Source organism: Pezoporus occidentalis, unplaced genomic scaffold, assembly GCF_034315485.1.
Source record: "Pezoporus occidentalis ecotype Australia unplaced genomic scaffold, CSIRO_AGI_Poc_V1 ctg110, whole genome shotgun sequence".
Classification (NCBI taxonomy): domain Eukaryota; kingdom Metazoa; phylum Chordata; class Aves; order Psittaciformes; family Psittacidae; genus Pezoporus; species Pezoporus occidentalis.
This window is the reverse complement of record NW_026912887.1, coordinates 1,691,699-1,719,441: the sequence shown is the minus strand read 5'-3', so window position 1 is coordinate 1,719,441 and position 27,743 is coordinate 1,691,699. Positions and strand designations below refer to the sequence as shown.

General features: G+C 41.3%; 1 protein-coding gene and 1 long non-coding RNA gene across 4 annotated transcripts in view; one reads left to right on the top strand and one right to left on the bottom strand.

Annotated features, from left to right (window-relative positions):
- CASTOR2 (cytosolic arginine sensor for mTORC1 subunit 2) overlaps positions 1-16,099 on the bottom strand; it is a 147,259-nt gene extending 131,160 nt beyond the window's left edge. Inside the window, exon 1 of the mRNA XM_062632141.1 lies at positions 16,034-16,099. The gene's annotated coding sequence lies outside the window, so the exon portion shown is untranslated. The remainder of the gene's footprint in view (positions 1-16,033) is intronic.
- Positions 16,100-16,319: 220 nt separating this feature from the next.
- The window catches only part of LOC134170561 (uncharacterized), a 104,809-nt gene continuing 93,385 nt past the window's right edge, over positions 16,320-27,743 (top strand). For all 3 annotated transcript variants that reach the window (XR_009967308.1, XR_009967307.1, XR_009967309.1), the window contains exon 1: positions 16,320-16,449. This is a non-coding gene — a long non-coding RNA (uncharacterized LOC134170561). The remainder of the gene's footprint in view (positions 16,450-27,743) is intronic.

Sequence of the window (27,743 nt, the reverse complement as noted above, 5' to 3'; positions counted from 1 at the left end):
TTTAGTTTGCAAGACTTTCTTTCCTTTTCCATGCCTTGCACCATTCAGCATTGAAAGTGTCTTTGCTGTGAAAGGACATCACTGAACTTTTGATTAAGAAAAGCTCACCCTGACCCTTCCCTCTAATCTTCCTGCTCCCAAGTACTGTATTAATTGCCCAACTCAGCAATTCCCTGCCCTTTACTCTAAAGAAAACATCTATTATTCCAGCAGTTTTCAGTGACTTTTGCCTCGCTATGGTTGTTCAGGAGGCCTCCAAAAGACAGATGACTCCAGCTATATGATATGAACTTGGGCATGCAGCAAACATCCTCCTCCCAACTGACCAAGTCAACTTATCTTCTAGCCTGCACTCATGCCTGACCTTGAATTTGCCAAGCTACTCTTGGCTTTGAGGACAAAACTGTGGTAACTTCTTTTCTTTACTGCTTTCTATATGATTTGATAAATGTAACTATTCATCTGTGAGACTTGTGTTGCCCTTTATTCCCCAAGTAAACGCAGAGAGCAAAAGGCACTTCTAGAGCCAGGCCATGAAGCAAAATGGAAGACTCACCTTTAAAAAATGATTACAGCATTCTTATGACACTCAAAGATGATTCATGGCACCTTTTATTTGGTACTCGTGTATACTTTTTGTCTTTGGCTTTTTCCCCAACATACAGAGGAAAGAGGCAGAAACTGTGTTTCCTCTCTGAAATCAGGAAAAAAAGTCCTGTTCTCACACCTAAATGTATTAAAGCGATGGAACACTACTTATCTCAGCTTCTAGACACAAACAGTGTAGACAAAGCCTCTGACAGGCCTGTCCCCAATATGGTTTAATTTAAAAACAGAACATGGGCATTTGTTCTGGTTCAAGCAAAGTTCAGCAGAACCTCAGCGAAATGTTGTCTTCATGGCATGAGTGAAGAAATCAGTGTATAGATGAAACATTATTCAGCTCAGGGACTATACCAGGAGTATCAGCCAGACACATCAGAGCCTGTTCACCCCTCAGACACAGTTCCACAAGCCATCTGCAGTGCTTGTCTTACACTGGCAGCACTTGGCCAAGGCTGAGAAATGCCCACACTTGTACTTCCTCCACTGCAGGTTTGGACACATTGCAGAGGAAACAGAAGGAAGAACCAAGAATATTGGGCATGCTCATGTTTGTGCTATGCAGTGTAACAAGGTGTCTCAGGGGCATGGCAAACAATTACCCCTCGGCCTAGCACAGCTTCTCAGGCTTCTGAGTAGATCCTATTGACATTGATGGACTGATAGTAACTGCTGGCAGTAAGAAGAACAACCTAAATAACCAACATCTGCTGACCTAATAATTGTTTTGAAGCTTACGAATAATATCAGCAGATATTTCTGTAAAAGATTCATAGGCCTCAATGATATGTTAACATTTCGTTACATAGAACTTGTAACCTCTGCCAAGTTTAACTGGATATCCCTTAACAGACTGAATTAAAAAGGAAAACAAGTGATTACTCTCTCCTGTAACATGTCAAACAGTGAGAGGATAGATTGCTTATTGTCTTTCCTCTGCTCTGGCTTTCAAACCATAGCAGCAGAGGGGTGGGAGTGTCCCATTGCTCTGTACCTTGTTTATCCAGGCCTGAGACCCTTCTCCTGGCAGTCAAGGAATGCTGACAGCAAAGCAGGCACTGGGGCTTCACAGCCCAGATCTGCTGCTCCTGACTGCACGCAGCAAAACTACCAGGAAACACCCCCTTTGCTCTCCACTTGGCTAAGTACTCTCTTATTCAAAAATTATTTTAACAAGCTAAATACTCACACAACCTCGTCTCTCAGGAAATTATATGAAACTATATGGTTTTCAGCCCATAAACTGGCTCATAAAAGGCCTAATATAGAACAAGGCTCAAGATTCTAACTTTAGTATTTTGTACAAGGAATCACATTAAAGAGAGAAGCATCATTCTCAGAGGGCTCTCCCTCTCCAACAAGGTACTACAAGAAAACAACACTCAATTTTCAGTGTAAGACTCAGATGCCCCTTCAAATGCTTAAAGCTGAAAACTGTGGCAGCTCCCATCTCCTTATCTACTAGTGCTTCCTCGTCCTTATCAGGTGCTTACAGACAGCAACAGAATGATAGGGAAGCTGCTGCTTGGGCTGCATCAGAAAGCAAAAAGCAGCACAGATGTCTACACAGAACTCAACCAAGCCAAGCTCCAGTTCCCCACCTGCTTGTATGAAGCCAACAAACCAAGACCAGTTGAGAATACACTTGCCTAAAACTTCACATTTAAACTGATCTCCTGACGGAATACACACATACCAGAAATGTGATTAACTCCCACTCCAAAAAGGGCAGTATAGCCCTTCAATACCTTTTCACTGAGTCCAAAGGACAAGATAAAAAAATACTTCAAACAATATTCAACCCCAAGATGGTGCTTCCCTTTCTCCAGTTTGTATGGCATGTCTGCCAAAAAAGAGCTCATACATCAGAGATAAAGGTTACCACAATGCTCATTATTGAAAACATACAATCTGCACATGCAACATCAACCACATTCAACTTGTGACCACTTAAAAAAAATCTCAAGACAACAATGTGCACAGAGAAGTCAACTGCATTTAAGCTCTAACACTAAAAAGGAAATAAACTTCCAAGGCACATCATGTACTAAACTTCACCCGGATCTCATGGTCCTGGAAAGCAATAGATTGCAGGGGAAAAACAACCATCCAAAACCACCTGTTTCCCCCCCCCCCGAAACCTGTCCCACAAATTACATATTTTATGGGATGCCAGTGCACTAACAAATATGAACTCAAATTCAAACTTCTTTCTAGATGAGCTGAAGCCACCTATTAGTCATTCACATTCTCAATTTCATCAGGAATATAAACATCATGTGTCCAAGCACAGTGGATCAACAGATGCTCAGTCAGCACAACTTAAAATTGAAATCAGCATGGAAGGACTGACCACTCAAGTTTTGTACCAAATTTCAATGGCTTTTTATATTTAAAAACCTCAGAGATGAATAATTAAGCAGAACAACAATAAAAATAACGTATCTGGAGAAAGACAGGAGTGTGCAAAGAATAGTTTCATACAGATATGCTTCTTTATTGAGAAAATATAAGTTTCTGTTGATGAGGTAAAGTAGAATCTAGATCAAGATCTACCCACACATGGTAACAGTGTAAAGGAAATAATCCACTTGAGCCATGTGTCTTGAGAGCACAGACATTTGCTGTAGATGCAAATGGTTTTGGCTAACTTGCATGAAAACAAGAAGAGAGGCAATAGTTTTTCTCTACTTAATAAAGTTTCCATTGGAAGCTGATCCCAATCGTTTGCACATTTGCCAACCAAGCAAGTATTTTCCTGTACATCTTTCCTAAGCACTAAAGCCTGTCATAAGCCATGGAAGCGAGGCTAAATCGCACAAAACAGCACATGCAGAGAGGAGCCCTACAAAGCACACAGCCACTGCCCCAGCGTGCCAGACAAGGTTAGGAGTGTTCATACTGCCTCAAGCTTCAAGGCTGGGTGGAAGAGATGGTTAGGAAAGATAAGTTTCCTGTGCTTTTAAATCAGTTATGCAGGAGTGTGGAAATTACTGCCATACTACCACGGTAGGCCGGAAGAAATCCTAGACTGGCATCCTAGAGTTCTGACAACCATCCTCACACTGAGATTCTGATGATGTGCAAAGATTATGTGCGTTATCCATTATTTTACTGCTGACATGTAAAAATTCATGACTCATTAAACACACCTATGCAGATTCTATGCATTTTCTGTTTGTCAGGCAAACCAGCCTGATAAGTACCCCCTTGAACTTTCTCTCGGAATGTGCTGCTTGGATGGAAGAACACATTTCATAGGGATTAAGTGGAATAATCTCTTTGCCTCCAAATCGGTGAGACTCTTGACAAAGTAAGGGAGAGTTCAAGGGATCTAGAAAACATCTAAACTTAGCCCATAATCCTTCTTAATTGAATGGAAAAAAGTTGGATATTGTCTGATTTTATATTAAGACTGCCATGGCAGCCTCTGATACCATTTTGATACAGGGTATGTGCATCATCTCATGGGTGAGGGAAAATCGTTTTTTTTCTCTTATAATTGGCTTACTTTGGGCAGTTTGGTGAATAGAGGTGCTGTGTATTTATTTGTTAGCACTTCTGCTCTCAATATACACCTGGTTCAACTACCTTGGTTCTCCTTCAGTTAGATGCTCACGTAAGCTCAGCTGAAAACTCCCATGGCAAATTAACCTGCCAAAGCTTGTATAGACATTAAGAAATATATGAAGCAGAGGATAAAAGCCTATTGCCTCTCTGCCCAGACTTTGGCGATTCTGAGAGTCTCTAAGCTGAGAGCTACATTTTGTTTGGCACTGACAAAAAAGAAAGAGGCTGTGTAATGATTAGTGTTTGGCAAGGCCCAACTCAGAATCTTAGAAAAACACTGTCATGGGTTTAGAAAACAACTATGAGATCACCATCATAATAAAAACTACTTTATCTCAGAATCCTAGACTGGTTTGGGTTGGAAGGGACCTTAAAGCTCATCCAGCTCCAACCCCCTGCCACGGGGGTTCCACTAGCCTAGGTTGCTTCAAGCCCCGTCCAACCTGGCTTTACCCTAAAAAAGATTAGTTTTCAGATCTAAGACTCAAATCCTACAAATTCCTGGCACTCACATGAAAACCTTTTCCGATAAATGTAGTTAAGAAATTAAATTTTCCCAGAGGATCACAGAGCAACTATTAAAAGTAATCAGTCACACACAGGTCATCTCATTAAGAATTAAATCCACATAGATTTCAATTGGTCTCATTTCTAACTAACATAACAATAGACCTACTGGGGCAGACAATAAGATCTGAAGTTTCCTTTGGCTACCTTGTGCAGATTCTCAAAGAACTGAAAAGGACAATATCCACCCAGACAAGAAGTTAACCAGGCTCATAAAACTTTGTCATGTTTTAACAACAAGGGAATGACATAAGTTTGCACAGGTTGAGGTGAAGCTCAGCAATACAAGTCAGACAATAGTTTGAGTAGAGGCTTTACATCTCTCTATCGTGCCTCTTCTGCAGATGCCTGGTACCCTGCCACATATAATAGCCTGGGAAACAAGGAGAAATGTAGCTGTTAATCCCCAGTATCTTTCTAGCTTCTAGGTAACCTGCAGCTGAGAGAACTTCCCAAACTAACCATGGTTCCTCCTCTTGAGTAACTCTGGATTACTTTTTCTCAGCAAGTTTTTCTTGGTAAGTCACGTGTTTTTCTGTCCACAACATTCTGGCTGCTTGCTTTAAGGTTTATTAAGTTAGACTTAAATTCAGAGCAGGACTCGTCCCATTTCCTGTTGAGGAACAATTCCTATAAATAATTTGCTTTGTAAAGTTTTTGTTCACTTCCTTCTGGAACCTTGCGAAGCTCTTCTCTGCCTGGAGATGATGCACTGGCATTTGTCATGAATTCCAGAAACCAAACCTGGCAGACTTTTTGTAGAGGGAGGAGGATGAAGCTCCCCATGGTACTAATGAAGCAAAAATGCTGTTTCATAAAGGTAGACAAATAGACATAAAGCTCTTCTATTTAAATCACCAGTCTCACTCATGAGTCCCTTCCTGCCATTGATTATCATTCTTCTCTTCCCTATAACCTTTGTAGGAAAGCAAGCTACTAAGTAATCAATTACAAACACAGCATTATCTAGAAACTTTGCAGTAAGACACATAATGCTTTCTTTAGCCTAAATTTCTACCTTCCCAATGCTCTAAAGACAGGGCAGTGATGTAACCCACTACTCAGTATGCACTGCTGCTTCCCTCTGTACGTGATTCACAGCTGATGTGAATGCATGTTAGCTTTCAGCTAGGGAACATGTTCTTTCACTTTAAAGGTTTTTGCTGTTAATTCTACAGATCTTTCAGTGACAAAAAGCATCACAGAAGAGTGGTGCAGTAGTAAAGAATGCCTTGTACTAAAGGCCAGAAGATACAAAAGCAAAGGTTACTAGGTTAGAATTTTTAAGGAAGCCTGCTTCATGCTGGATACGCAATTTACAAACTTCTGTGCTATGTCCTTCACAAGAGCTAAGTAGTCCTTTAATTGAACAGAACATGAGCTTGCCTTTTGGATGAGATACAGAACCAGAGCCTATTAAAAAGACTATTCATTGTAAGATTATTCACATTAGCAGCATTCCTCCTCCCTTCCCAAACTCTCCCTGTTAGGGTTAGTAATAATGGTCATAGTATTGACCCCAGGTTCGGTACAAGTTAGATGACTTACACTGGCAGGCATGTATTTCATATTAACATGAATCATGAACTCCTGCTAAGTGAGCTAAACCACAACTTAGTAGGAAGAAATAGTTGTAAATAACTGCTTGACCAGAGATCTCAATCCCTCTCAGTATTCTAGAGCAGCAGCAAGCAGTCTGGCACATAGACAAAGGTCTATTCAGTGACAAGTCCTGCAGTTTTGGTGCCTAAAATATTGTCTGGTAAGTCAGTCCAGAACAGGCTCACACATGTTCAAAGGTCTGACTCAAACTCCTTCGAACTGTGCATCAAATGATTTAACAACCAACTTGCAGAAATGCTCATTTCTCATCTATACCTGGCAAAGATTCTCCTGAAATCTCTCATGTTTGCAGCTAGCTTTGGCAATCTGCATCTGAGATGCAATTAGGGGGTCAGCCAGAGTTTGCCCCCTTGCCAAATTCCTTGCATACATAAAGTCTATAAGGTCTCTTACTATTCAACTTAAAATCATACCAATAGCCTTAAAACACATCACTGCCACAATCCACAACATGTACACATTTGTCATGTTTGAACTGAGCCCACACATTTCTATGGTAGGATTAAGTACACTTCTAAAATGTGCATTTATGATGCATCAGATTGTCCTATCAGCTGTCGGCGTAGCAAAACATCAGTGCAAGTTACCTTAACTGCCTCCTCACCATCATTTTGATGGCAGTGCTACAGCTATATACTTTGCCAGATAAGCCATTTCAGTAGCTTGAACTCTGAAGGAAGAAAACTGGTGAGTGAAGTCACAGGGGTAGATTAAGTCATGAAGTAAGGTGCAAAGCTACATTCAGGGTGATTAGAGTGTGATTTCCCATTTAAAACATACAGGATGCATGCGCACGACTCTAACTTCCTCTACGTCTCAACATACCAAGCTTTGTCCCAAGCTGGCAGAACAGCACTAACACTATTTTAGGTGATCACAGCCAGCTCCTGCAAGGCAGCCAAAAGCACATCAGGGGAACCAAGAGGCACAACCCCCTCTTTTTCTCCACATACAGATCCACTGTACAGACATATGTTCAGTGTCAAAGGAACTTGGCCAAAGTGCAGTAGAGTTAATTGAATTCACTGAGCATTTGTACTGAAAACTTTCCTCCGAAAGACACTTCACTGATATATGTAGGCTTTGCCTCCTCCAATAAAAAACAACAACAACAACAACAACAAAAACCAAAGAAAAACCCCACAAACAAACAAAAAGAGGCTTTGGCTGTAAATCAGTTCCTTGTTTTACAGAGTTAGGAACATTTTTCTTTCCTTTGAACGCTACTTGCGTGAAAGAGCAGGTAAGATTCTGCCAGGTAGCGAAGATGACTTACAGCACACAGGAGAGCTTTGCGGTTTTGCTCACAGATTTTTTCTTGTATGCTAGCACCTACTTTTGAAGACACACTGATTTAAGAAGCAATAATTACCATTTGCCTGTAATTAAACACTGCCTACAGTGATTAATATGCATGCATATACAACACATAAAACACATCACAGGGAGGAATGAAGAAAAATGCCTGACCTATTGGCAGAACAAATAACTCACTTTCCCCCATTCCTCGGGTGACACACTGTTTGCCTGGAACATACCAGTCATGCACACTGCAATTAAATACAGGTTTTTGTAATCAACAAAACCATTAACAGAAGAGGCCATCTCCTCCCATGCCCTGGATTGGGGATGGTATGTTTTAATTTACTGAATAAAGACAATCTCATTGAGGGGTAGATCCTCATTTGGAGAGGGGCATGCTCTTGAGCACCTATGTTAGCAGCAAGCTTCTCTTGCCAAATGCAGCTAAAATCAAGGTCAAAAAAGCATCTCTCTCCTATGAGAGAACAGCTTGACCTCTCCCTGATTAAAACCTGAAAGTTTTAATCAGTCCAAAGAAACTGACCTCCAGTCCTCTAAAGTTTGTTTGAACAAGGCTGGAACAATGCAAAATAATCACCTCTCTCTGCAACAACAAAGCAGAGAGAGGTGATGCTGCTCCTCTCTGCTTTAGTATGTCTTCAGAGGTAAAGAATTACACTGAAGTTTGTCAGCTAGCAGAATGCCCAGAAACACAAAGCAGAAATCTAGCCTCCAGTTTTATCCTCTCACTTCCACACTTGGAGTAGTATTTCATACCATTATCACTGCAAGAAGTAACAAGGATTAATGCAACAGGCACAAGTTTGTGCAAAGTAGGTGAAACATGGGACAGCGCAGCACACACGTCAGTGAGATGTGAACCGGGAAGTTTTTAAGTGGGATCTACCAAACTCAAGATAGAAAAAGGGATGAGAAACCCATAAAGGGAACATTAACATGCCTATTTTTAGGAAAACTTGAATGTGTTCTTAAGATAAGATTTTCAAGCAGAAAGCTCCAAGTTCTTCTCCCATTAGTATCTGCTGTCCTGGGTTCAGCACTTAAACCACGACATCTGCTCACCAAGCTACTGCTTCTGCATGACCAGTAGCCAGAGGTGCTCCTGATAACACAAATGCTGGCAGGAATACTGACACCCAGCAAGGCTCCTTTTCTGGAGTGTATAGTTACTTTGAGGAGAATCACTGTTGTTTAATTCTTTATATGAGAACAGGGCTAGAGCCAGACATTTGCTGCACGCATCCTTAGAAAATGGACAGAAACCCAAAGTAGCACAAATGCATCCTGCCACTGGCATCCCTTTTCTAAGGCATGATAGCCCATCTGACTGACAGATCCACAGCTACATCACTGGCTTTGATCCAGAAAGCTGTATTCTGAAGCCATTTGCTCAGAGGCTGTTAGGGTACAGCTGATAATTCAAGTGCATTCAGAACAGAACATTTGCCAAGTTCACCTCTGTGCTCTTCATGACTCAGATAGGAAGCTTTTGCATCCATCAGGTCTGTCTGCTTATTTGGGCACAGCAGAGGCCAGGAGACTTATCTTTGCTCTATGCAGGGAAGCAAAGATCCATCCTGCAGTGCACCCAGCCAATTTTCCTTTCTAGCTATGTGTGCAGGAAATACACACTGGGCACTGCCCTGAGCTGATGAGCCCCTACCAACTGCCTTACTTGAAAGCAACCTGTCACTTTCATTACACAAGACACTTGAAACCATATTAACCCCAGGCAAAAGATGCATTTCAGGGACCATACACTTACTCTAAGTACAATGTTCATTTTGTTTATTAGAAATGATAAGAGTATGCAACAACCAGAATTTAGCTGTGAGTTTGACCCACAGGAACTGAAGTAGCAAAATTCAGTGCTGTCTACAAAGATTAAAATTATCAGATCAAAACTGTATCCATGAAAGCCAGTTCATCCTCTCTGTAAACACAGAGAAGCCCAGTCATTTGTTTGAACAGGATGAGTGTGACCTATCAAATTCTTTACAAACCAATCTTTATTAGGTATATTTCAGGAGGATACAATAAGTAATACAAATACAGAGATAATCATAAGCATATTAAACTGCCATTTTGGAAAATGGCATCCAATTTTTATTAACAAGTAAATATTAGGTTGGGCTGCACTTTGGATTAAAATTAACCAAGACATTAGAAATCAAATATTTAAATTATTTGCCTGATTGAGTTTGATTCCCCAAAGGAGTTCTCAGATCTACAACACTATCAACCACTTGCAGGAAATAAGCAGGAAAGGAACCTCTACTCTCTTTTGTCCTTGAAGAAATACATCTGTGGCCTATTGCAACAGGGATCTGGTAGGAGACAGCCCCATTTCTTAAGCAGATAGTAATCTCAAAACGGAAAGAGGATTCATCTTTTCTGGACACCCTGAGTATGTCTACTCTTGTAATACGCATCATGGCTTAAGGCAGGGGAGAGATTGTTAAAAGATTCGTAAGTGCATGTCTAGGACTGAGAGCAGGAATAAAGTATTGACCAAGTAGCAAAGAGTGAGGCAAAGTGGAGAAGCAAAGTGAGACCTTGGAATGGCAGCAGGTGGAAGCAGCTTAGCAAAGTTTGCATGGAAGGACTTTCTGGTCATTATGACCAGAATTATGAATCCGCAAGTAAACAAGGCTGGTTAGATCTCTAATTACCCAAGTCAAAATGAGTGGTCTTACCCTATATCAGATATACATACTGGAGAAGCCCACAACTATCATTTAATCAAGCACCATTTAGACTTCTGCAGAATTTATGTAGATCAGATTCTCTACTGCATTACAGTACTTCACACACAGTTAGCTCTAGTGAGACCAAGGGAATTAAAACTGAACTCTAAGTAGTGGAAAGGAAATTTAGATCCACTGTCTTCATAATTCTGAACAGCCATCTGACCACTCATCCTCAGTTCATACCTTTGAAACTTACTGAACTGGCAAGAAAGACTTTTGAATGCATTAGGTTCTCATTTGAATCAAGATCTTGTTATGCTGTCTTTGAACATTTTGCCTGGGTGTGGCTGAGGAAACAGCACTGCCAATGCATGTCCTTCCATCTTTTGCAACAAAGCTTGGTTTGCAGACTCCTTGGTTGCCCAGAGTTGATGTAGCATATGTCATATGCTACATAGTTGATGTAGCATTTCTGAAGTCATATAAAGCATATGACTTCAGAAAGTAGGAAGTGTGCGTGACAAGATGGTTAAAGGCAGAAAACCAAAGGGCACCAAAGTGTCATGAGAAAAAACAAGTAAAAGAACAAGCACAGAGTCTTCTGATACATTGTTATTACTCTTCTTAAGATACCAGAAAACTGTGTTCCATGCAAAGGAGCAAACTCCGCTTTTTAAACTACTTCATGAGCTTGCTGAGCCTGGTATTTGGAGAATGAGTCTGATCAGCATAAATGAATTACAGCAGAGAAATTAGTTACAACATACTTGCAAATTGCTGACATTTAAAAAGAAAAACCCAAATCAAATGAAAAAAGAAACAGAAAACAAACATTGCAGACTTACTGGAATATTCCCCATGAGAAAGAAAAGGCGATTTACCAAATTTGGGATCCCTATGAAATTATAAAGCAAGCTACAATTACAGAATTAATGATGCAGCACCCATCTGACCAGCTGCCATGTTCTGAGTAGCAATAAAGAGACTCAAAGCTTTCAATAGAAAGGTATAACTATAATCAGCCCTGGTTTACAGGCAGAAAAGGAGTAGGCAAGTTAATCACTGTCATCACCTAAATACAAACTCAGAAGTATATGACTCCAAGTTTCATTCTAATTCTTTTGGATCATGCTTACTAGATCAGTTCATTAAACTTAGTCTACATTGATGACACACACTCAGAAGAACAGCGAACATGCAAGCTACCTAACTCTGTGTGCAATTAGTCCACAAAGCACCCTGTAGTTACTAAAGTGAAGTAAATAGAAATTCTATCACAACACAGTATGAAAGATCAAAAGTACATCAATGAGCAGGGAAGCCCGAAATGCAATTAAATGCATCAGTTTGATAAAAATACCTTCCCCATCTGTACAAAGGATAGCTACACTGCTCTACTTCACCAAAGGGCAAAAAAGGGTGCAGAAGTAACACTGCCATAGAAAGCCTGTAAGCAAGTAGAATATATTTACCAAAATATTTTTTGCTAAATTCAACAGCCACTACATTTTCTGCATTTAGCTTAAAGAACTCTCACTGTCCTGGAAGAAGTGAATCGGATCTTCCTGGCCTAACAGTGGTGGAATGGAAGCTGTGAACTCATACATAGAGAACAAAATCTAACAAAAATTTCATTGAGAATAAATACTCTAAATTGATTAAGAAAGCAAAGGCAAATCACCCATAGCATGGTAAAAAGTAGATACGCAACTTTAATTGTAGCTCCTTTCGTATGTGCTAGACACATTTCCTTTACCTTGGATGAGCACCCATAAAAAGAATAAAAAACTTTAGCATAAATATAAAACTAGAATGAATAATGACCCTAATTAATTCTTTATTAAAATAGAACTAGAACCACCCATACTTATCTGAGGGTGGAAAAGGGGATTCATGCATGTTTTAACTACTACCGCTCTGTGACTTTTAGTTTAAATACAGTTTGTGCTGCTGCCCTCTCTCATATGCATAAGCAAGTTCCACACAGGTAGCATTGCCCCAGAGAACAAGTACAGATACTAGAAAACCTTCCAAAAAGCCCTGTCTGCAAAGGAGAGAAAGTTCCAGGCTCCAGATCTGTATGTGCTGTAACACTGAGCAATGCTGACATTTGACAACTAGGAAAAGCATGAAGACTTTGGGTGGCCAAAAGGTTATCAGTATTATCATTCTTTATACACACACACATTTACAGTACAACTGTTCTATCCCAGAAATTAGACTTTAGGAGAAAAAAACCCACTCCTTTAAATAAAGCAAGGGACTTGGAAAGCCTTATTCTAACAGTTACATATTCTGGTCATGAAGCACTGACATTGCAGATCTAGTCATACATCAAGTACTTATATTCAGCCTCCTAAATCCAAATGTATCACTAAAATTAAATTAAAATCTACAGACACAAACAGAAGACCAAGTTCTGTTCGGATTTAGTCACTGATAAAAGAATTATATTTATCAACATGTGGCACATTTGGAAGAGTTACAGCCATGAACCGGATGGGGAGTAAATCAGACAGAATTAGACCTCTGGAGCGCATGGCTGTATGGCAGCCAGATGTGCTCTCTGTCAACAAACATAATCCCTCTCGAGTCATTGACTCCATAACCAGCAGAAGTGGCACCATTAGCCAATGCTGTGCATGCAGTTTCACTAATGTACTCCCTAGCTTCCAGGGATAAACATATGCATGATCCTGCACTGCAGGACTCCCCCCCACTCAACAGGAGTCAGGCAGATTGGTCAGACCACCCAAGCTGAAGGTCAAACAGTGCAACTTGTAGAATGTCCACACTTGCAAACCCTCTACTCATACTGGTAAGCAGTCTTCTTACTTCCAGTTCACTGAATCAGCAGGTAGCTGCTTGCCAGAGATTCACAGCTTTGACTCAGAATAGCAAGGGTACTTTTAAGAAACACGAAGTGATTGACATGGTACATGTGACAGTAAACTGGGGCAAAAAAGATGGAATTCATAACCAAAAGTACCCCAACAATCTCAAAAGAATTCTGTCAGATTGATATCCATCTTCAGACTGCACAAGAGATTTGCAGAACCTGGATCATGTTCCATGTTTTGTGATTAGAATAGCAGTGATTCTTCTCTGGAAGATGATGACAGATTAGATGACCCTGCAAGTTCTTTCCTAGTCTGTATATGCCACTTCTAACTTTTAATGGCTAAATAACGCATAGAAAAGAGGGTTAAAGTTTTACTACTCAACATGGATGAGAGCAGAACACTAATTCAAACAAAAGTTCAGATTCCCCTACTGATAATCAAGATAATCAGGATTTCACCTATGTTATTGATGCCACTAGGACTATCCCTTGAGAAGAGTATCACCCTAGCCTAAGGATGCCTAAGGATGACAAAAACATGGCAACTTTATACAAATATAAGGATGACAAACTCATGGCAACTTTATACAAATACCACCACTTTTCTTAATAGGAGAATTGTTCTCATGCTGTGTTGAACTTACTAATAATTACTATGGAACTTCTTTCTAAAGCATGCCTGAAAACAGAGTTTAACACTCTGATCTTAGGTTGAGCACATAATGCAGGAGCCTTTCCCAACACCCTTATAAAGCAGCTGCACAGTCTAACTGGTTTACAGACAGCTCATTAGGAAGACAAAGACTGGGGACTGGCCTGCTCCTGATAGTGTCTTCTCCCAGCTTCAAAAAGAGATTTTCCCTGAGTTCCACCAATACAGTGAAATATTAGTGCTTGGTTTAGAGCAAATTAGCAAGTTGCCAACCAATGCAAAGAGTACTTATTTGCATTGCTTCCCACTAAAAGTTATTATTTTAATAGCTGGTATGAAATCCCAGGACTATCTTTTAAATTCCGTAGCTTAAATACAGGTATTTCATATGCAGACAATAAAACTCTACCCTGCTTTATGTCTTCACTGGGCAATCAAGCTCTAGAACATTTTATACTACACAAATGACAACATCACTCTGCCATACAAAGAAGAGCTACTGAGAGATTATTAGTCAGGAAAATCTTTAGCAATCCAATACATTTCTTGCTGCAGCTGTTTTCAGAATGGAAGCAATCATTACTCAGACTTGCCAGAATCCCTAAAGGGGCGGAAAGTCATTCACAGTTCACCATTTTCTGCCTAGAGACTGCAGTAGTCATGGTAGGCGTGGAAAAAAATCAGCACATTAGAGAATTTACATAGGAGTAGAGTTCTCAACTGGAGAAATAGGTAATTTTCACAGCATCTCCTTCCCCATTATGTAAGTGTTCCCAAAATAACTGAACTACTAAACAAACAATTTTTTTTTTTGGTGGTGTCTACTTCTGTAGACCACCCATTTATTTTAACTTTTATTTTTGCCTTTTAGAGCAGAAAAATACGTCTAATGCCTGGTGAGATGATAATACCTAAGGGGCAATTTACAGAAATCCCTTCCAGGGCTGTGCAAATGGCAGTAAGGATTACAAAAATAGACAGGTATGTTTTCCCTCTTGAATAAGATGAGGTGATTGGCACAGGAGACTGCACCACAGAAAAATGATAATAAAAAAAAATTACACATAAAGCAATCACAGGAGTTCTGGAGTAACTGTGGGTGCCAGGCTTAGTTTTGCTTCTCCCTAGTACTTACCATGGAAAAACACCAGAAAAATACCACCACTGTTTGGTGTATTTCCTCTGTGCACAAGATTACTACTGGCCATGGTGAAAGGAACAGCCCACCTTTAGCTTCTAGCCTCAGCAAAACCAGCCTGTGTGCTGCTGAAGGATTTCCTTGCAAGCTCTAGACCTGAGCCTAGTGCTCGCTGTCAAGCGTATGAGTTCTGTCAGGGCCAGCAGCAATCACACATGAAAAGAAAATGTTGCACTACAAACAGCAGCACTGGCTGGTGTCATTCACTGCCTGCAATACAGGATTTAGGTTTTTTAAATCCAGAATCTGAGATTTTCATACATAATTGGATTTCAAGTAACAAAACTGGAGAGGAAAAAACAGTATTAGCCCTAGCCAATTTCTTTCTTATTTGCATCCAAGCAGTATGAAGCAAGTTGTTTACTTCAGAAAATGTCTGAGCTATTTCACTGAATAAGAATACTAAAAGAAAATTTAAAGTCCCTTGGGCTGAATGAATTTGGCCTAAAACTACCACAAATTAGTCTTACCTGTGAACCATTTTGATCCAGTGACAGAACCTTTCTGATCACAAGCAGCAAGCTCAGCATTTCTTACTACCTACAGCTCCCTGAGCCCCACTCCTGCAAACCGAGCCTAAGCACAGGCAGAGAGAGCTAAGGGAATCTGTTTGCCTTTGGCATCTTACTGAACGAGGCTTTAATCTCATGCTTGCAAACTCCTGTCTTAACAACAGCACCCTTATACCTTTTCCCTCTCTCCCTCCCCTGACAACCATTTTATTTGGGTTATTGAAACAAGAATACAGTTCAACACAGTATCACCAAGTGCATTAAGAAAAACAAAAGTCAACACACCTATCTATATAATTAGTATCATCTTGTACTAATGATGGCTTTCTAGATAAAAACTTGCATTGCCTTGCTAGTACTAAAAGCTGACTCACCTTCTGAAGTATACTAGTACTACATTCCAACATCTGTTGCTGTGCCTCAACTAACATGACAGGAAACAAAACAATCCACCTGTTTAAGGAACTTCCAGAAAGGAGCAGAAACACTCATTTAAAGGATTTGGTGCTTTAATTAGCGAGAAGAGGAAGAGGTGGCCTCCTCAGCTGAAGCCTTTCTTCATACCTGAGGTAAAATGGCGGGTGGTGAGGTTTATGTCCTCTCCTGATGCATGGGGGCGCCATTTTGTCTACTTCTCTCAGCTCTTCGCCCCACACGGTCTCGATTCTACAGCGCCCTGAGGTGGGGGGCGCCGGCGGGGAAGACTGGTAGCTGCTGCTGCCGATGCTGCGGGGAGATGTGCTGTGACGAAAAGACGAGTTAGCAGTTATTTCTTGTTAAATTACCTCACGAAGTCCCAAGCACTGGGAGTTACAGGTGACTTCTGTGGCGAGGGCAGTGCTGAATGCTATTGCTGAAATGGCTCGCAGGTGAGACCAGTCTCCAGGGTGTTGCGTTTGTGGTTTGAGTGCTTTCACCTCCATCATATTGCAGTTGTTGCTGTTTCTGAAGTCGGAAAACCTTTTGGGCAGCTCAGTGTGCTTATAACCGTATCAGGAGTGCCAGTGTCTCGAGACGTGTGTCAGCCCTGGTGCTCTCCTCAGGCTGTGAGAAGGTAGGCAGTGAGGGTTGGGGCTTGGGGTCTGTTTTACCTCAGGGATGTTACCAGCTGCCCCTTCAGAGGCTTTGGTTCTGCAGTCTCTCTGGGAGCCTCTTTACTGACTTCTTGCTGTGTCTTAAGGAAACTTCCTTGTAATGTGTTGTGCCAGTCAAAGTAAGAAAGGTTTTAACCTGGGGTACGTGAGAGTGGGTGTTTAAAGTACCTGTTGGAAAAAAAAAGAATAAATAAATGGCCTTTGCTATGAGAGTGGGTCCTAAGAAAGTTTGTCAGATAACTGCCAAATACAGCTATTTCTGTGCCACACAGCATGAGTTAGTGCCGAATTTTGCAGCATGCTACATTCCTCTAAAGACCAAGCTCACCTTTGTTTCTGTGCCTGGCTGACAGCTTTCCAGTACTTGATTAGGCTTTCCTGGTTGGAATGGATTTTTCTTTTCTTTACAAGTCTTTTCCCTAATCAAGGATTTCTCTGCATTAATGAAGCAGTATGTGCTTGTATCTATGAATGGGATAGCATACACTATGAAGCAAGTGAATGGGGAGCAACAGAGAAACCTCTAAGAAAAACAGTACCTCTTTTATTGGAAAAATCAGCAAATGTGTAACTAAGAAACACTTTGTAAGGTCATTGGTGTGGCATTAGCCTTAGGTTTCCGTAGTATTTATTTTGTCATCTTTGTGCTGTAATTCAGCAGTAATGAACTATCAATTTCTTGCCTTTTTCAATATAAATTAATATAGAACAATGTGGTTTTTAAAAGCATTTTTCAATTTCTGTATTTTTTTCCCTAGTTTTCTGTTGGCAGTCCTGTAAATGTTACTAGCAGCATGATGCCGCTGATCCTGTTAATTGCTGTGTAGAACTTGCATTGGTTTAGTACGCTCAGTTGTAGTTTTGCTACTAACGCAGATATCCCTTTCCTGTTTCTGGCTTCCTACCGACCCTTGGAGAAAGCTTGCTGAATAAGAAGGTTTGGCTGCCTGGGTTTAACTCATTGGAGTTGTTGTAAAGATGGAATTTATATTGGTGCTGTGTGTAAAGCATTCAGTGTTAATCCTTCAAAGAGATATTAAAAAAAAAACTAAACCAAACCTCTTGTGCTAGATAGCGACAGCCTAAGAATCCTAAAGCCATCCCCGAGGAGCACTGCTTCAGAAAGAGATGGCAGTACAGGACAGTTAGATAAGAATTTGGTTGCTAGATGAAAGGAAATGTGGGCTCCCAAACCCCCATGGGAGCAGCACAAATTGATTTACCATGAAGTGGAAATGATCAAAATGAGTAAAATGCAAGTGTGGAGCAATTTTGCGTTCTTCTTTCTTGCTTCTCTTTCTCTGGCAGCAAAAAGGTAACATTTTGCACTCCAGTAATTTGTTTTTTAAATTGAAGATTTACATATAGTTCTAAGCAGTCTTATAATAGTTACTTCACTCACAAGTTACCATTAGGATTTCATCCTCAAGGCATTTGTATGTGAAAGCAGTTCTCATTAATGCCAAGAGGACCTATCTGGTTGACTGAGCTGTGTGGCTTAGCTTGGTGTCTTTGTTGGTGGACTACACATGCAGAATTCCTAGGCAGGTGGTGGTTTGAGGAGAAGGCAGATGTGCATGCAGGTCAGATCCTGACTTTAATCAACATAGCTTTCCAAGGGTCTGGTTCAGGGCGAGGGAGGGCCATGATCAGAATGGTGTTTTTCTAGGGTGATGTTAATGCCTTATACTTCAAGTAGGCTGACCCTAGAAACTAATCACTTGTGAGGGGGGATGATATTCAGAGGTAACACCATGCTGCCCAGGCACTAACCCCTTTTGCCTAAGGCTAGAGTGGGTTTCATATAATGTGGGTAGGTTTTGCAATGCTGTGGCCAGGTGGAAGCCTTCAGGCTATTACGCATTTGAAAGAAGTTGGCTTCTAATTTCTGTACTAGATGAAGTGTTTGAAACTTTAAGTATTCTGCTGTGGGATGAAAACAAATGTGAGACTTGACTGCAAACATTCCCTGAGAAGAGTGTAACTGGCCTGCTGCTTTTCAAATAGTATTTTTTTTTCTAATTGTTTCCCTGTGAAGAGCCTAGTTAGAACAGCATCAGCACCTTTGTACCCCTGTTCACAGCTGTGGGAGGTATGGCACAGCTGTGTTATTTCTAAAGCTAGGACATTGTACTTCTGTAGACCTTGCTCAGCATGCCAAAGTTAACCTAAATGTTTACGATGAGAGTTGTAGTCTCACTGTTTTAAAAGTTTTTTTTCTTGGTGCACTTCTTCTTTATCCTCTATTTGTTCAGTGTCTTGCTAAGGATGTGTATTTCTGTCTGAAAGAATCCTGCTGGGTTTGCCTTTGTGTAGATGTACACCCAGCAAACTTGGCCAGAGAGTCCCTGCAGAGCAACTGATACCTGTGAGTTGGGCTTCTTATAGCTGAGGCAACTTGTGACCTGTGTCCTCTTTCCTCTGAGAGGCTCAGCTAGAGCTTTCTACATTGAAACCATGCATGTTTTAGCAAGCCTGGGAATGAGCTGCTTACACTGTGGGAAGCAGCAGCTGAGGCAGTGGGTAGAGGAGGGATGCCGTCCTGATTGGTGCTTTTAGCCTATCCAGTTCCTTTGATTTCTGTGATGTTAGGGAGAATGAGGTCAAACCAGATTTTTACATGTATATTTTAAAAGCAACAGAAGCTTCCAGGAAGGTAGAAATTGAAGAAATATAGTACAAGGGATGGAGAGTGGCAGGAGGATTCGTTTTCTCCACAAATTAGTGCGCAACATTAAATGATTCATCAGGGAGGTATAAGGGATTTTCAAGGCCCGGCTACCTAATGGGAAGCTCCCACTGATTTTTAACTGGTTTTGTGTCATGCTTCTACAGAGCAGAACTGACTCTGCTTCTGATGAAGTCATGTGTTTTTAAAATTGCTAAGCATACACAAAAGCTCTTCCATGGGATTCCTCCAGGAAGCAGTAGGAATACAGATGAAGCTTTTAAAATGAAGGCTTGTGAAGGCTAGGTCATGTAACATGGGAGGATCATGTCTGAGACATGAAATACACATATAATTATTAAAGCAGTGATTGTAAACTTGCTGGCATTGGGGTAATGTTAACGAATTTGTTTGGACAGTAGGTCGCACAAAGGCTTATTGGTCCTTACGCAAGACCTTATGTATGATTAATAACAAACCAGCAAATTTACTTGAAGAAACCACATCCTTCAAGGTTTGAACTGTCAGAGCACCCTTGAAGATGTGCAGGGTTTGTATCTTTACCAAACTCAGCCTAACAGCTGGGAGCAGTGGAAATAGTTCTTTGACCATGCAGGTTATATGAAAGTTTCTGTTTGTGTCCCTGTGTTGACCAGGTAGTTCTGCTAGGAAGGCTTTGTCTTAATGGTAGCATGGCTTACCTTGCTGCTTTGACTAATGCTCTTTTGTATTCTGTTCCTTCTCTGGTTTTATGTGATCCCATTTTCTGGGAGCTGGAATGTGCATGTCAAATGTTTGCAACCGTGACTTGGAAGACGTAACTGTCACTAGCTACATCAATGCTTACAGTATATTGTGGTGTTCAGCCCCTCCCCCCCATCCCCCTCAGCTTTTCATGTGTAAACACCAAAGCAACTCAACTATTATTTATATATAGTCAAACAGGAGGATGGTTTGTAGACCTGTGGCATGTGATGCTGAATCCCAGAGTTTGATTACAGCAGACTCAGTAATTAAAGGTCTCAGTACTTGACGTAGTGAGCAGAGGTTTATGGAGGCAAACCTAAGAGGCAGAACAGTAGCAACACAAAGCTTTTAAATAATATTTATTTCCAGGTAGGTCTTAAATTTAAAAAAAAAAAAGGCAATAATTTCCCCTGTATTTTACAGGTGGAGAAACTGAGGCACAGAACAGTCAGCGCTGTGTATCACTGTGCTGGGGGATCAGAGCTGGTAAAATAACTTGGATTTTTTTGAGTCTTAAATCAGTGATTTCTGTAATGACATTTAAATATTATATTTATTTTTGCCTCTTGAAGCCTCCCCTACAAATCTCAAGGAACATACATGAAATTTTTTATGGATCCATATGCAGGTTGCTTATGGTGTGCCATAGATGCCTTTCGTGGATCTCTCCCAAATTGTTTGTGATCCCTCTCCCTGCCCACCAGAGCAGTGTGAATGACAGGATAAAAATTGCTGGTGTAGGAGTGTTACTAGCTGAGGCTGTAAATACTGAAGGATGAAGGAAAATACATTTGAAAGCTGGTCTGGGCCAGCTGGATTAATGTTCTGCTTTGCTCCTCAGATAGCTGCAGCTGGAGAAGCTTAAGTGAAATGTTTGTCTGATTTAGGGTAGGTCAGAAATGGGTAGTCTTGAGCTTTTGTTTGTGGATGCCACCTGTGTGACCACCACTGATGCAGGTTGGGGCAGGGATGGGAGTCTTCATGTGGAGCAGCTGTGCTTGTTGCAGGAGTCAAAACTGGGAGGAATTTACATGGTAAGAGGCAGACACCTCCTCAGTGCTCTGCTACCTCAGTAGTGGTTTGCAGCTTATACTCAGGAACAGCTTTAGCAAGTTTGACTGTTGCTGGGATTATCACGCTAGTGCCAGTGCTGATGGAACACTGTCTGGCAAGTACCATGAGTGTAGGGTTTAAAGAAAAACAGGCTGCGGAACAGTGCGTGAGATTAGAAGTGGGAGTCTAATCCTATGTGTAGAATTGTGGGCTTATGGAGTGGAGGGCTGGAAAATGCTGTGTAGGCTTTATTAGTATTTTGGTTTTTTTTTCTTTAAATGTAATTTTTGAAAGATGAAAATAGATTTTGAGGTGAGGCTTTTAAGCTGCAAGGAGCAGCATTAGAGCGTATTGTATTTGTTTTTCTCCTTTTGGAATGTAATTTAATTTTTTGCAGGTTCTATCCTCTTTTAGCAGATTGTTTGATAGCCTCAGTGTAGGGCCAAGAGACTGCATTAAAACTTTAGCTCTCTTGCTGGCTCTTTCTGTATGTTTAGATGAGGTCAGTGGGACATTAATCCAGTTATGAAATGAAGAGGTTGCCCATAGAAGAATGACACCTGAGTGCATGATCCTGCTGTGTTTGTGTATTTGCTGTTAACTTAGACCAAATATGAAATGGGAACAGTAAATCATTCCTTGTTGTTATCTGTCTGCAGCTGGTTCTCTTTGCTCTAAATAAAATAGCAGGGGACTTGCAGTGGAGTACAGCATAGATGATGGAAGGCTGGGTTGAGCAATGCCTTAAACTTTGCCTGGAAAGCTCTGGCATGGTTGTGTTATTCTCAACAACCACACTGCGCCAGTGAAGAGCTCTTCTTTGGTGGTATCCACACTGGTCCCAGGGAGGAAAGCATAGCTGGTCGGTGTTGGTGCTGTAACACCAACTGGTCCAGCATGTCCTCCTGTATCCCATGATACCACTGAGCAGGAGTTAAAGATTGTATTCAAGTAGCTGTTCATGAGTTTAGGACAGTAAATGAAACTGGGGAGTGTTGTCTTTTCTTGCAATGAAAATCTGCATTGTGTATGTGTAGAGCTTACTGCTTTATATCTGGAATTTGATTTCTACAGAAACAAACTGAATTTTAAACACTGAAGTATTTCCATGTATTAGTTTACCTCTGATTTATTTGTATAAATGTGACAGATTTTAAATTGTAATTACCTTCACCCTTTCACACTTCTGATGGTAATAAATTCATGGTATGTTCCAGTACCACTCATTGCAGGCTTAATCACATCCTCAGTTGTGGATGTTAGCCACAACATCTGTGATGTTTGCAGCAAACCTGTAGGAGCCTGATGCTGTATGAAATCACTGTCATTACACAGTTCATTTTGAGATTGGAAGTAGCCATGCTGTTCAGAAAACAGGATTAGGGTGAAGTATTATATTAACACACTTAATCCATAACTAAAATAATATTCATTACTCCTGTCCTGTTTTAGGAGACAAATGTTTTATTTAAGCTGAGAATGACCTTTCTGAATAAGACCTATGTAGTTACATGATAAAATTGAAGTCTATAATGAGAAAGATTAGTTGGAGCTTGTAATACAGCAAAATTATGTGTCAGATAGGAGGCAGCTGTGTCAGAGGTGTCACCACTTTGTCAGGGAGTTGCTCCTCTGCAGCTGACAAGCTTAAAATTGTAATTTCTTTCTTTAAATGTTGCACTCTGGGAGATGTTAGGTCCAACTGCTGTGTCTTCCCTGGATATGTCGCCTTGGACATTAGCTCTTCAGACCATTGACTGTCTACTGGTATTTCTACAGTGCCTGTGTTGCAGCCACAGCATTGGCTTATGCTGCAGCACTGAAGTAGAGGACTCCAGAGCTAAAACAATGAGTGCCGACAGCTTCAGTGAAAGAGCCAAGCTCCTGTCAAGGGTGGCTGTCACAACACATATGCTTTGCATGTGCACTAGAGGATGGACATGAGCAGTAATGCTGTGTTGTTCTCCATACACAAAGGCTGTCTGTAGGCTCTGTTAGAATTATTTCTTATGGGTGGAAGCACCTGCAGGTTCTTTGTCAGTGAGCATGCTGTGGAAGAGGTGTGCTGGTCTAATTGAGGTGAATGCAAAATGGCTGCCTGGCTACAGCAGAGCATTGTACAGGGAAAAGGAAGGCACTACAGTGATGCACTTACCTTCCACAACTCACCCCAGCTCTAGCCTTAGCTTACTGCTAGTCCCAATTAGGAATAAAAAAAGAATTTTATTTCTTAACCAAGTATTAAAGGTTTTCTGTGACTGAAAACATTTTAATAGCCTTTGGGTACCTTGCTCATTTGAGACAAAGTCTCGCTGGAGCAGAATGAAGCTTCACATTTTTCATGTTGCTTTGGAGAAGATACTTGAGAATGGATTTGCACTGGGCAGAAGCATGCACATGTGTCCCCCTTTGGTTGTAGTTTGCAGCCAGAGCATGAGTGACTGCCATGTAGATGGTGCATGTTTAGTTTCTGTTCCCACTGATTCAGAGTGGAGTTTTCATCCTGCGTCATTTCAAATGAGGCAGAGTAGTAGCTAGAGTCTCCCTAATCAGTGCACCCTAATTAATTTTGCGCAACTTTACATGTCTGAATGCTGTTTTTCTGCAGTATAGAATCAGCATATGGAGGTGGAAAAGAGAGAAGACAGTGTTGATGTGTGGGGAGAGGGGTAGAGATAGAAAAGAATTGGTGAAATAGTAGAGCCGGTAACAAGTTAGGAGTAACAAAACTGAGCTAAAGTTGTTTTTTTTTTTTTTGCAGACTGTTGTATACATGAAGTCTTGCAGAATGTTGGTGTCTAGCACAGAATGAGATGAATGGAGGGAAGGGAAATATTCAACAACTCATTCTATAACAGTTTCTAGGTTTAGTGTTTGCTTGTTTGTTGGCTTTTATTTTTTTGTTTCATAGTATTATGAAAGAAGCATCAGCAGAGCAGCCTGGGATCTGCTCTGGATAGGAACAAATCTGCGTAGAGCCAGTCTTTTGGTTAGATGAGAAACAATTTTACATGATTAAACTGCCAGTCCTGTGAAGCTTCCTGTGGCAGTGGGCAGAGGATCCTTCAGGGTTTCTTTTCTGATAGTGAAAGATTTTCTTGCATCAGAAAATCTTCCACTGTGGCTATCCACAGAGGATAGCCATGAAACTAGCTTTTGAAGGTGCTTTCCAGAACCTGCCTTGAGTCAAGAGAATGTGAAGCCCTTCCTGCAGCAGGCCTTCTGAATTAAGGCTCATCTCTCGTAAGAGTTTCCTTTATTTTCTGGTTCACCAGTTGCCTTTCTGTGATAGCATTTGTTGAAACCAAGATTTCAAATACATGGCAACAGTTTGGCATTTTTGGACAAAGGTATCATTTTTGTGTTCGTGTTAAGCAGCTGTAGGAGAACAATCACAATGATGTGGATTTAACGTGAATTTTCAGTTGAAATTGATATCGGAAACAAGGGATGGAAGTAGGTAACAAGCACAATACAAAACACTTGTCAAAAATATGAATGAGACAAATGGTTCAGTTAAAATGCATGAGTATGTTCAGATATCCTTTCTTCAGGAGTGTGTTCTTGTGAAAAACTGTACTCGCCTTCAGAATTTTCTATTATTCCTCTATAAAGCTTTCAGGGACTGTTCAAACAGGCAGTAGAATATAATTTTCTATTATCATTTTATAGGCTTTTGTATGTAATTTTAAAAGAAACTATTCAATCCCATCTGTAATAAATTGAATGGGTCTGCTCCATATGTGACTGCAGAGATGTGGAGTACTGTGCTTTAACTACCTTTCTGGGAAAACAACGTAGCAGAAGTCCCTCTGTAAGAATATGACTTTATTCAGACTATGCTTGCATGTGGAAACAAACCCAAATCTTGCCAGACTAGGAGTCCTTGCAAAGTAAGCTCTGGTGTTCAGTCCCTTGGCTTAGTTTCATCCAGAATCAAATCCTCTGATTACTGTTAATACAAACTGATTGTGTAGGCGTTTTACCTCACTTTGGGCAGCGCAGTGAAAGTCTTGCCACATTTGAAGCATTCCTGACAAGCTTCCTTTCATAAATAAAAGGCATGGGTGATTTACAGCACTGAATAGTGGTGATAAAGGTGTGAAATCATTGGTGTCCTTTGGTTTAAAGCGGAATGGGCAGAGCTGGCACCGGGAGATACTGTGTCTGCTGTGGTGCCTGGCTGAGGAACTCCTGAGAGAGCTGGGCCTCTCTGCTCTGACTGGGGGACTGGGGGGGACCGTGTCCCAGCCTTGGAAGAGAGCAGAGCCGTCTGGGCTCTCTGCTGAAAGTCAGTGGCAGGCCCTTTGCGGGGTGTGACAGGAGCGTTTTGCTCACCCTCTGTTGTGAACATGCCAATACAAGTATTGGTTCTGGTTTTGTGGTTTAACAAAATAGGAAGGCAAAAAGAAAACCCTCGCTTGTAGAGATTTCGTGTAGCACAAGGTGGCAGTAATGCTCTATTACATTGCATTCACCCTCCTGCAGTTGAACAGACTTGAGGTTGGAGCTGCAGAGTGCAAAGCTGAGATTTTATTTCTTTGTAATTACTTCATCTCTCCCCTTGGCACCCCGGTCTTTCTTCCTGTGTTTCCCTGAGGTCCAGGAGTAGGCTAGAATGGGGAGGGCTTGTGACTTGAGTCTCAGTCTGGAGTCTCCTACCTCAAAAACAGAGAATTGGGTCCATTTGAAGTTGGTGCTGTGGGAAAATGGCTGGGAGCGAGTTCCTAGGGTTACTTAAAATGTACTCACCAGCCCTACTATCACTGCAAAACCTGTGCTGCCTACGGGGCCCACAGAGCCTCACAGGAATGACAATGTTAATATAGAAGAGACCAGGATTCAAGTGTAAGGAATATTCAGTCACACTACAATGTAGATCTAATTTCTGTTACTGCACAAAGAGATGTTTTCCTCCGGTGAGCTTCCTTGAAATCTTCAGAACTGATCTGGGTATTGCCCTCTGTAGCCTTTGCTCAGGAGTGGCACTATGTTGGCTGTAAACACCATTGATTTTTGGCTGATGTGGATGTGTGCTGAAGTTTAGTCTTGGTGTGCGAATGCCAGGTCTGTGTCATTGTGGAGCTGCTTTCCTGCCCCGATGCCTTTTGTTGGCATTTCCTGCTGACAACTCATTCACTTCTATTACAGCACCCTTCCTGAATTTGTCAATACTGCAAAATATCTGTTCCAAATTATAGTTTCGCAGAAAATAAGCTTTCTTTCATTCAAAGATAGTATTTGCAGTCCTGTCATGGGTAGGTCTGAGATTAGTTACTTAAACAATACCTGCATATTATATGTAAAAGGGGAAAAAAGTATTAGAGTGATGAAATTTGTTCACAGCCATTAGACACTGGTACAAGGCCCTGTCTTGGGATAATTTCCTATCTTGGCAAATTTGAGGAGGTAGGTGGCACACATCTGGTTGCAGCAACATTGCCTATTGCTTTCCTTCCAAGCTGCACTGCAGTATTGTGTCTAAAGCCCTGGATGTGAGATTTCTTTGTCTAAGATAACAATGTTTGAAGGCATTACTGTTTGAGGGTGGGGGTTTTTTTTTGTTTTTTTTCTGCTTATGGCCATGTTCTCTGTTCCACTTCTAGGGTAGTATCGCTGTTCCTGTAAGTCTGGCAGGACAGAGTTGGAAAGGATTACAGTGAATGCTTTTGCCCTTTGATATCCCGGTTTTTTGTCTCCTTCCCTGCTCCGAAGTGGACACAGGTATCCTTTCTTCCTCACAGAAGGGCTGTCCAAGTCAAAGCCTTTGCTATGTGGGCAGTCAGTGCAGTGAAAGGGGCCCCCGGCTGGGCTCGACTCCTTTAGGTGCCGGAAGCCCGTGTGCCGCAGGCCGGGTCCCGGCAGATGTCACTCTTGGCTCGCGGAAAGAAGCTGGGTATTGAGCAATCCCACGTTCTGGCTGCAGGACTGTTTTTCCTCGTGCACGCTGCTGTGACACTACCTGGTGTGCTTGTCCTCTCTTCTGATACAGTGTTTTGCTTCATTTGCCTGTACTATGGGAGGAAAACAGGGTGGTGGTCCTGTAGCTGAATGTGCAACGTGTAACTGCCCAACATTACCAGCTTTCTGGAACAGAAATGTGTGGTTTACAGAGAGCTGTTTCAGATGCAGCCACACAGTGTCTGTGTGACAGTCATGACTTAAAAAGCATTTGTGATTTCCCTTTATCTGTCTGATTAAGTTTGAGTAACCAGCTAATTTCCACAGTAATTTTGGTGCACTGGTGCAACATGTAATTTTTGATGTATTTCAATCTGTAGCACCTTCCAAATGTGCAAATGATGTCACTCTAACCCTTCTGGGTGGCACATATTGAGGATTATACTTTGCTATACTTAGTTTGTAGACTGATATGCAGCTGGAAAATTGCCCCTTGTCCTGCTGTGTCCCACAGCCTTTTTACAGCTGTGTGTGAGAGAGGTTGTCTGGCTTATTGGATGAGGTTTTTTGCCCTGCTGTGGGAAGAGCAAGGGCTTAGTGGGCTCAAGCTGATGGTGGGAGAGCATCTTTCTCTTGACTGGTTGCTTTTGTTTTTTTTGTTTTTGTTTTGGTTTTGGTTTAGGGTTTTTTGGCCTTTTTT